The sequence below is a fragment of the Podarcis vaucheri genome, assembly GCF_965113315.1.
Source record: "Podarcis vaucheri genome assembly, chromosome: 2".
NCBI classification, from domain to species: domain Eukaryota; kingdom Metazoa; phylum Chordata; class Lepidosauria; order Squamata; family Lacertidae; genus Podarcis; species Podarcis vaucheri.
The window spans coordinates 99,462,084-99,471,812 of NC_138760.1; positions in this window are offsets into that span (position 1 = coordinate 99,462,084).

Genomic DNA, 9,729 nt, shown 5'->3' on the forward strand with positions numbered 1-9,729 from the left:
GGTTGCCCAGAAAAGTATAAAGACAAGGAATAGTTTCCTACAGTCCTTTTTTATTTCAAACTTTACAGAGAGAGGCTATAGAACCCAGCCTCTTAGATAATGGCATTATCCCAAGTGAATCTCCACACACCCCTTCTCTCCCACTTCCTCATTCCTCATCATCATCTCCTCCTCTATGGGTGCTGCTAAGTGCCCTCTGTCTTTGAGCTCTTTGCTCTCCTACTTTTAAGGCTTGCCAGGACCTGGGAGATGGTGGGTCTGGAATGCTTTCTAGTGATGTGTCAGGCAGCTGCTGCTCCAGCTCTGCCTGATCCCCCCACCATTATTTCCCAACTTTTCCCCTCATCTGAGCTGTGACCTCCCGCAAAACACTGTTGTTATTCTAAACTGTCTTCCTCTTCCTCCTCCCTGGAAGGGTCAGGTTAGGGAAGTAGTCTCTACCACTCCTCCTCCTCCTCCTCTGCCCACACATTAAAAAAAAAATTTAAAATCATACAAATAACTACAATAAAAATAGCACATCCCAGCCCTTTCATTAAAAGCAGTCAGTTCCTTTTGGAACAAGAAAGTTTTCATCTGTTGGCTGAAGGACAACAAGGAGGGAGCCAGTCTAACTTTTCTAGGGAAGAAGTCCCAAAGTCTGTGTTAACTGTTTTTCACACATATGTCATATATTTCTAGGATAATGAGAGGGAAAACTAAGCCAGACACAGAAACACTGGAGGGTGAAGGCTGTCTTGGCATTCAGTTTTGAATCTGAAGGACCTGGGTGGCAGGTTGTACCCAAACAAGTGCTTTCAATTCCTGATTTCCGGGGCAGTAGTCAATTTGGGTAGACGTTGAAGAGGGTGCTCATTCTGTGTGGGGGAAAATGAAGACTGCTCTCTTTTAAGAGCCTGATCATTTACAAATAATATGTGTGAAGCATGCAGGAGCAGGCCGACACTCTCACAGATAGCACTTGTGTGTTTAGAGAAGCACCATTTCTGCCAGAAGCAATAGCATACTCTTGGAAACCCTTGGAGTCCTTCATGCCACACAACCATTAAATTCAGGCTACATTCAAAACTGCCAAAGTTTGCCATTCAGTTCTCACCCAAGTAGGGTGTGTGTGTGTGTGTGTGTGTGTGTGTGTGTGTGTGACCAGCAGCTAGAAGCTACTGCCCATCACGTTAACCAAGCTTCAGCTAGGAAATTGGTTTTTTAAAGCTTTCGAGAGAATAGTATTTTGCATGTAGAAACAGGGTACAGTGGTACCTAGGGTTACAAACACCTCGGGTTACAAACACTTTGGGTTACAGACTCCACTAACCCGGAAGTAGTACCTCGGGTTAAGAACTTTACCTCAGGATGAGAACAGAAATCATGCAGCAGCGCCGCGGCGGAAGCAGGAGGCCCCATTAGCTAAAGTGGTACCTCAGGTTAAGAATGGTTTCAGGTTAAGAATGGACCTCCGGAACATGTCCTGAAAATCCTCCCCTCCCCCAACCATCTGCAGTGATAGATCTACTATATGGGCTTGCCAACATTTGGTGTCCAGTGGGCACATTTGGGATATTAAGGAAGTGTTTGTCAGTCACAAAATGGAGTTAGGACAGGCTGAGCCAGTGCAAAGAGGAAGTGAGAGCATTAGAGCAAACAGACTCTAATGCATTGTGGATTTCTGAGGGACTTTTTTTGCAGGCACCACAGGGTGTGCTGGCAAGCATAATGTCTTCTATTTTGCCTTGCAACACTTTTGATGATGTCTTTTCTATCTCAAATTTACTATGTGATGGCAGGGGAAATGTTTGGTGGTAAAATTCTAGAAATTGGAATTCCAGCACGCATGTGTGTGTGCGCGCACACACACACACACACACACACACACACACACACGAGTACATGGTATGATTTGAATAAAATATAGATATTATCTCTTTCAAGCAAAGCAATCAGCATTCCTGCATTTATTTTTCTTCCCCACAGTAAATATATTAAGAGGATATGGTTGTTTGGTACATGAGTAATTTCCCATTGAAATTCTTTTTATGACTTTCAATCCTAAGAGAGTAGGATATGATTGTGAGGTGGATGTAAATTTTTGAAAAAGAAAAGAAAGCTTTAGCTTCCTTACTGAATTCTACCTGGCTTTCTTGCTGATTTACTCCAGTTATTCTTTATCCTATAAATCTTCACCTGACTTTGTTGCAAATGATCTTCTCCACTTGATGAAGGTTAGCAATTCAGAAAAGCCATCTACTTCCACTTCATTATTGTGACATATATTTCAGAAGCTCCGTTTTCTTTCCTGTAATTTACTTCACAGCTAACATTATTCTTAACCCTGAACCCATAAAGGAAGGCACCAATATCATTTGTGGCAATGCAAGATCCCTTGAATAATGACATTGTGCTGTTATAATTCCAGTCCAAATCACCCCACAATCCTCCCAGGCATATTAGAAGGAGGACTAATTTGGGCCCAGAAAGGCACACTCAGTGAAATGAGAGCTCAGTTTCACACTGATGTAAGCATCATTGACTGGGAAAGGTGTCAGTTATCTCATTCTTCTGCTTGAAGGCCAGAATGCTTTAGGACTACTTGAAGATTAGAATGCCCCTTCCCACCAGTTCTGTCCTTAAACCAAACCAAGTGAATGCATAACCATGCATAAACATATTTTTCATATTTTATCAATTGGTTTTCCTCATTGAGACAGAATGGCTTTGACAGCATTGGCTGGTTTTTTACTTTCCCAAATCGCTTTCCACTTTCCCAAATCTGTTTTGAAGTTTGGATTCTTTTGTTATGATTTGTCACACCATAACTGGTTGCTGTTGAGGACAGGTTGTATGTACAGTGGAGTCTAAGGTTAACTGGATTGAATTGAGCTTGATGGGTGGAGAGAAATAAGAATAGTGGGCAAGTTTCATTTCTGAAAATGATTTGACAGAAGGCTGGTTCATCAGATCCAGGTGGCTTTGGGAAAGGATGGGAAAGATGTTGTGGGACTTCCACATCCCACCACCCCCTAACTATGGGTCATGATGCTTGCTGGAGCTGATGAGCAGTGGAATCTAATGCCATCAGGAAGGCCATGGGTTTCTCAACCCCAGATTAATATGTAACAGAAGCCAAATAGGAACATAGGAACTGCTTTATACTACCTTAAACTAGCTGAGTATTATGTACTCTAAGCATGGCAGCAGTTATCCAAAGTCAACAACACTTGCAAGCTCAGACTTTCTTCACTGTAGATGCCAGGAGTAAACCTGAGACTTCCTGTATACAAAACATATGCTTAGCACTAAGCTGCCCATGGAAGCTAGATCCTCTTAAACAAGAGTGTCTCCAACTTAAGAATTTATTTTTTGTATGTATGTATATGTGTGAAGTTAAATTTGTAATGATATTAATGAATTTCAAGAAAGTGAACTTTGTTTGCAAAACAAACACACACAAAAACCCCAAAAGCCAAGAGTGTCTCAAGGAATCAGTGTCTTAACTGTCATAATTGCAAGATATTATCAAAGCAGAAAGTGAGGTGAGGTGGAAAGATGGTTTCTCGGTTTCTTATTTTTCAGATTGTAAGTTCAGTTCCCCACATTTCTCCATCAGTTTGAGAAGTTTATTTTAAGTGCTAATAAAAAAATTGTCAGCATAGTGTGAATTTTGTGTAATATGCACATTTTTGCAAACCAATTTTCCTAGTTTTGTGTGTTCTGCTTCCACAAATATTTGCATTTTTATGAACACTTTATTGCAATATATACATTTTTGTACACACTACTTGCTTTGGGAACGGTATTGTAAAATGCAGTGATGTGCTAATTTTTAAGGATGACTTCATTTCATTTCACATACTGTTTTGGGAAGCGAAAATTATGTAGGTTCACCCTTAAATGTAAACTGAATTGAATTTTCCCCCATCCCAGGAAGGGAAACAAGGACTGAATCAAGTCAAACTCTTTCCCTCATTGGCTAGGGACCATTTACATTATGGAGTCAAGTTGTTTGTACAGTGGTACCTCGGGTTGCATACGCTTCAGGTTACATATGCTTCAGGTTACAGACTCCGCTAACCCAGAAATATTACCTTGGGTTAAGAACTTTGCTTCAGGATGAGAACAGAAATCATGCAGTGGCGGTGCAGCGGCAGCAGGAGGCCCCATTTACTAAAGTGGTGCTTCAGGTTAAGAACAGTTTCAGGTTAAGACCATACCTCCAGAACGAATTAAGTTCTTAATCCGAGGTACCACTGTATATGCTAGTGGAATATTATTTAATTCTCAAAACACCCACATTGGCTCTTTTCTCGGGGTTGGTATTATTTATTTTAAAACCAATTATTTTTGCTTTGTTCCTGAGATATTGTATTAAGTTGTCTGGTACCTTAATGATTTTTAAATGATTAAACTGCCTGTAATATTACCTTGTTTAATCAGAATTGTTAATTGGTCACACTAAGAGTGTCAAGGAGTAACTTCCTCTATTGTTAGCTTTGATGTTGTGTGGTGATAAATCAGTCTTGAAAATGTTTGAATTTTGGACTTTGCAGCTTGGGAAGTAACAGAGGTAGAATACCCAAATCCCCTCTGGTACTTCATATGCCATCAGTTTCTCATTGTGCATTATACTGAATTATAGCTTGCCTAAAAATATTGAATCCCATCATATTTCACCACTTCTGTTGAAAAATATGTCACCAGTTATTTTGCCACCCATTAATCCACCTATGTTCAATCCGCTGAGCTGATTTATAAATGTGTATATTTCTTACTTCCTGCTTGCAGTCATTCCATCCAGCGTTCTTCTGGCCTTCTATTTTGTGTCCAATTTATTACTAAATTCTAGATGGGGAAATATCGTCATTCTGAAAGAAAAACTCCAGGGTCTTTTAGAAGCCCTCCACTTGAGAGAGTCACAAGTTACTGAAAGTAACTGTATATGACCAACCCTGATCACACTGGTGGGTCCAGGAAAATCTGTTGACCTCAGGAAATGAGTTTTTTGAAATGAAAGGGATGGAAAGGCATTGAAGCAAGTGCAGCAAAACCTATATTGACTTCCCTTTTTACAGGTTTCTTATATAACCTCCTCAGATTGATATTTATAATATTTCAGCAGGTGCCTTCTGCATTAATTTTTAAACCTTTGAAGAAAACGTTTCTGTGCCGCAAGGCTTATACAGACAATTAAAGAAAAAAATATTTTTGTAACAGTTAGCCAGTGATCTGTGAATTGGATTTTAATGTGGTTTTTATTCTATTTATATTGGTTGTACACTGCTCTGATTTTTTTAATGCAGTATATAAGCATTTTCCTAAGTAAATAAAGAAACATTTATCCATCTCTTTTACACCAAAGTGACTCAGTCATTGATCATCCAATGAGTAGAGAGGGGGCAATTACCCTCCCTCCTCAGCTGATCTGCACCAATTAGGAGAGCAGAGGCTGAGTGTGTGTGTGTGTGTGTGTGCATGTATGTAAGGTGTCACGGGCTTTGAAGACACTCTAACTCAGGACGCAAGGGAGAAACGTGCTAAGAGGAAGGCACTCTTGGCAAATCCATAGCGTGATCAACTCCCACGCGGAAACAAATGTCCCCACTGTGGAAGGATGTGTGGATCCAGAATTGGCCTCCACCATCACTTACGGACTCATTGTTAAAACCGTGTTTATGGAAGACAATCTTACTCGGCTATGAGTGATTGCCAAAGAAGATGTATGCCCACTTAGGGTTGATGCTGACTTCGAGCCAACAAGGTTGGTCACTACTGCCACTGAGCATCTTGTTCCACACAGTTAATCAGTTTTGAATGGGAACCACCCTGGATCAGGAACTGTACATGCAAACATGTGCTGTATGTGTGGTTCTCGGGACTGGATTGAACACATAAAGCCAGGAGTACCATCATCTTCAAAAGGAGAAATAATCCACTAAATTGTAGCTTTATTCTCCTCTGGGATGGTAGGCTCTCTAAAACTTTACAGTGCTGATTGCTACACCCACCCACATCTTTGCAGTGTGCAGATATATGCTGGGAAATCTGGATTGGGCTCAATAATCTGAGTCAAATAAATTATCTTGACTGGTGTACATACACCAAATGAAAGGCAAGCCCATTTGCAATTGCATGCACTTAACAGATGTGGCGAAGTAAAGCAGCTGTGCCTGTGGTGAACTTGCTATTTGGCATTATTCTTAATGCGGCAATTATATTTCTTACTGTGGCAATTTATGTAATGCATGGCTCATCCATGGACTCATTAACCCAGAGTGATGAGACTCTGCTAAAATTTGTGACAATATAGTATTGCTGGCATCACTATTTGTCTTTTAAACTGCACCATCAATACTTAAGAGTGTTTCATGGAAGAAACCAAGGGTGCTTTCAGATGCCTGTGATATATCCAAGTTTGCAGCCTGGCTGAGTGAACTGTCTGGAGTTGGGGAGCTTTAGACACAGCTACACTTTCAGAAATGAGCCTGGAAATCCAGACTGGACTAAGCTTGCATTGTTTCCAGGGCCACCGGAGGCCAGCAAGCCACATAATTGTACAGATACTGAAAGGCAACTATAGAGACAGACCTATTATCTCAAGACATTTCATTCCAATGGTCACAGTACACTTTATATATGCAATAAGTTCAATATCGTTGGGAAACAGCTGCTGGGGGCCACAAATAGGTCAGCTCTTGGTTTAAACAAGAAGGAACACTACAATCAAACAAAAATTGAAAGGTTGAATCTTGTCTAAATTAGTTGAATTTAGGTCAATGGGACAAGTTAGTCATGGCTTACTTCACATTGAAATCAATGGAGGATGAGTGTAAGTAAGTTATTCTGAATCCAGGCCAATAAAGGCATCAGTAGCAAGGAGCCTATTTAAAAAATGTGGGTGAATAAAAGAGCCATCACCGTGTGTTAAAAATATACAGTGGTATCTTGGGTTACAGACGCTTCAGGTTACAGACTCTGCTAACCCAGAAATAGTACCTCAGGTTAAGAACTTCGCTTCAGGATGAGAACAGAAATTGTATGGCGGCGGCAGCAGCGGGAGGCCCCATTAGCTAAAGTGGTGTCTCAGGTTAAGAACAGTTTCAGGTTAAGAACGGGCCTCCGGAACGAATTAAGTTCTTAACCTGAGGTACCACTGTATTAGGCTTTGCACCAAATGAATGTCAATGGTGAAATGTTCCACAATCAGGGCACTGTGAAGCACATGGTAGCACGGACACTTCTGAAAATAGTGTTTGTCTGGAACACTGATCATTGCATAGAGGCAGCAGACAAAATCTTGCTCTTCCATTCCACACAGATGGGTCCATAAAGGAATGCAAGTCCCTTGCAAGGGTAAGAGTTGGCACCCCATGTGAAATTATAACAAAAGTGTGATGTATGTTACCCAAATATAGCATGTTAAATATTAGGTGCAGGGTATTAATTGTTGTATGGCAAGCATTAGCGCATTCCACTATCAGAAGCTGTGTGTCACATACCATAAAATGCAACTATAGAAACCTCCAAACATTGAACTATTATTTTTAAAGCTAACAAGTCAAAACTCAAAGGTATTCTGGGGGAGGGAGTGTATTTTGCTGATCATGTTGTCTATGCGCGCGCGCGCGCACACACACACACACACACACACACACACCTTCTCCTTGCCTCCCTTACTGACTACCTTCAGTTTTCCTCCCAGTTTGTCCTGGAAGTTACTTCATATTATGCCATTTCTTCACTACAGTGGTACCTCAGGTTAAGAACTTAATTCGTTCTGGAGGTCTGTTCTTAACCTGAAACTGTTCTTAACCTGAAGCACCACTTTAGCTAATGGGGCTTCCTCCTGCCACTGCACCGCCGCTGCACGATTTCTGTTCTCATCCTGAAGCAAAGTTCTTAACCCGTGGTAATATTTATGGGTTAGCAGAATCTGTAACCTGAAGCATATGTAACCTGAAGTGTCTGTAACCCGAGGTACCACTGTATATGGAAAAAAATAGTATAAAATGATGTGATTGGGTTGGGGATGGGTTGGGTTAGGGACAGCATCAGAATTCATTCGACTTTGCTAATTCAGTTAATCTCCATCTAAGTCATGCTGCAAGCTACTGAGTGATTTATCCACAAATCTGCTCACAGCTAATGAACGTATTGCCACCAAATTAGAATTAAACCCCTTGATCACTCAAATTTAATTATTTCCTGCTGTGCTCTTTCTGTTGATTAGAATTGGCCTTCTCGGAAACATATTTGGCAGTCTAACTCTCCATCCTGTTTTTCCTCTAATAAATATTTCCTCCATTCTTGTAAAACATGAGTTCCATGTTGAAAATCCAGTTCTATACCTAGTTCTCAAAGACAATATGCTTTACAACAATGGATAATTTACTAGAAAAATAAAAATGCATACATAAAGCAATAGGACTGCCAGCCATTTTGTTTTGGGGTTTGGGCTGTAAAATGTGGGTTGTAAGAATGCTTTCTTTTTGCTTTTTAGGCTCCTGACAGTGGCAGACTTCAGTGGTGCCCTGTGCAACACTAAAATTCAGCTCCCCCACCTCTCATGCTTTGTTCTACAGCATTGTTTTGGCACCATTTACAGGGTGGCACCCAACATGACTGCAGTGGTCACAATACCCTAAAACTACCTGGTGAAAGGTCTGGAAACGATGCCTTATGAGGAACGGCTAAGGGAGCTGGGCATGTTTAGCCTGGAGAAGAGGAGGTTAAGGGGTGATATGATAGCCATGTTCAAATATATAAAAGGATGTCAAATAGAGGAGGGAGAAAGGTTGTTTTCTGCTGCTCCAGAGAAGCGGACACGGAGCAATGGATTCAAACTACAAGAAAGAAGATTCCACCTAAACATTAGGAAGAACTTCCTGACAGTAAGAGCTGTTCGACAGTGGAATTTGCTGCCAAGGAGTACCTTCTTTGGAGTCTCCTTCTTTGGAGATCTTTAAGCAGAGGCTTGACAACCATATGTCAGGAGTGCTCTGATGGTGTTTCCTGCTTGGCAGGGGGTTGGACTCGATGGCCCTTGTGGTCTATTCCAACTCTATGATTCTATGATTCTACCTCTGCTCCCCAGAAAAGATTATTTATGTATGTGACGACAGCAGTGCAGAGATGGAAAGAAGATAAAATCCTGACCAGAGAGGAATGGTTGATAAAGATGATGGACTACACCAAAATGGCAAAAATGACCTGGAAAACTAGAAACCAAGAAGATGGAAACTTTAATAAGGAATGGAAAAAATGCATAAGTTACTTAAGAGGACACTGTAAACAACTAAACACTTTGGCAAGATTATAACAACACATGTAATGTAACAAAAACTAAGGTAAAAATGGATTAAAAATAAATAAATTGAGAAATTATATGACGCAGTAGAAAAATATTGACAATGGAACCCCTGGAGGGGTGGAGGGAAGTCTAAGGATTCAGGGAATCCTATATGTTAATGGTTATGACTACTGTTTGAATTCAAATATATAATGTAAAATTGAATAAAATAATTATGGTGCTGGAGGAGACTCTTGAGAGTCCCATGGACTGCAAGAAGATAAAACCTATCCATTCTTAAGGAAATCAGCCCTGAGTGCTCATTGGAAGGACAGATCCTGAAGCTGAGGCTCCAATACTTTGGCCACTTCATGAGAAGAAAAGACTCCCTGGAAAAGACCCTGATGTTGGGAAAGATAGAGGGCACAAGGAGAAGGGGACGACAGAGGATG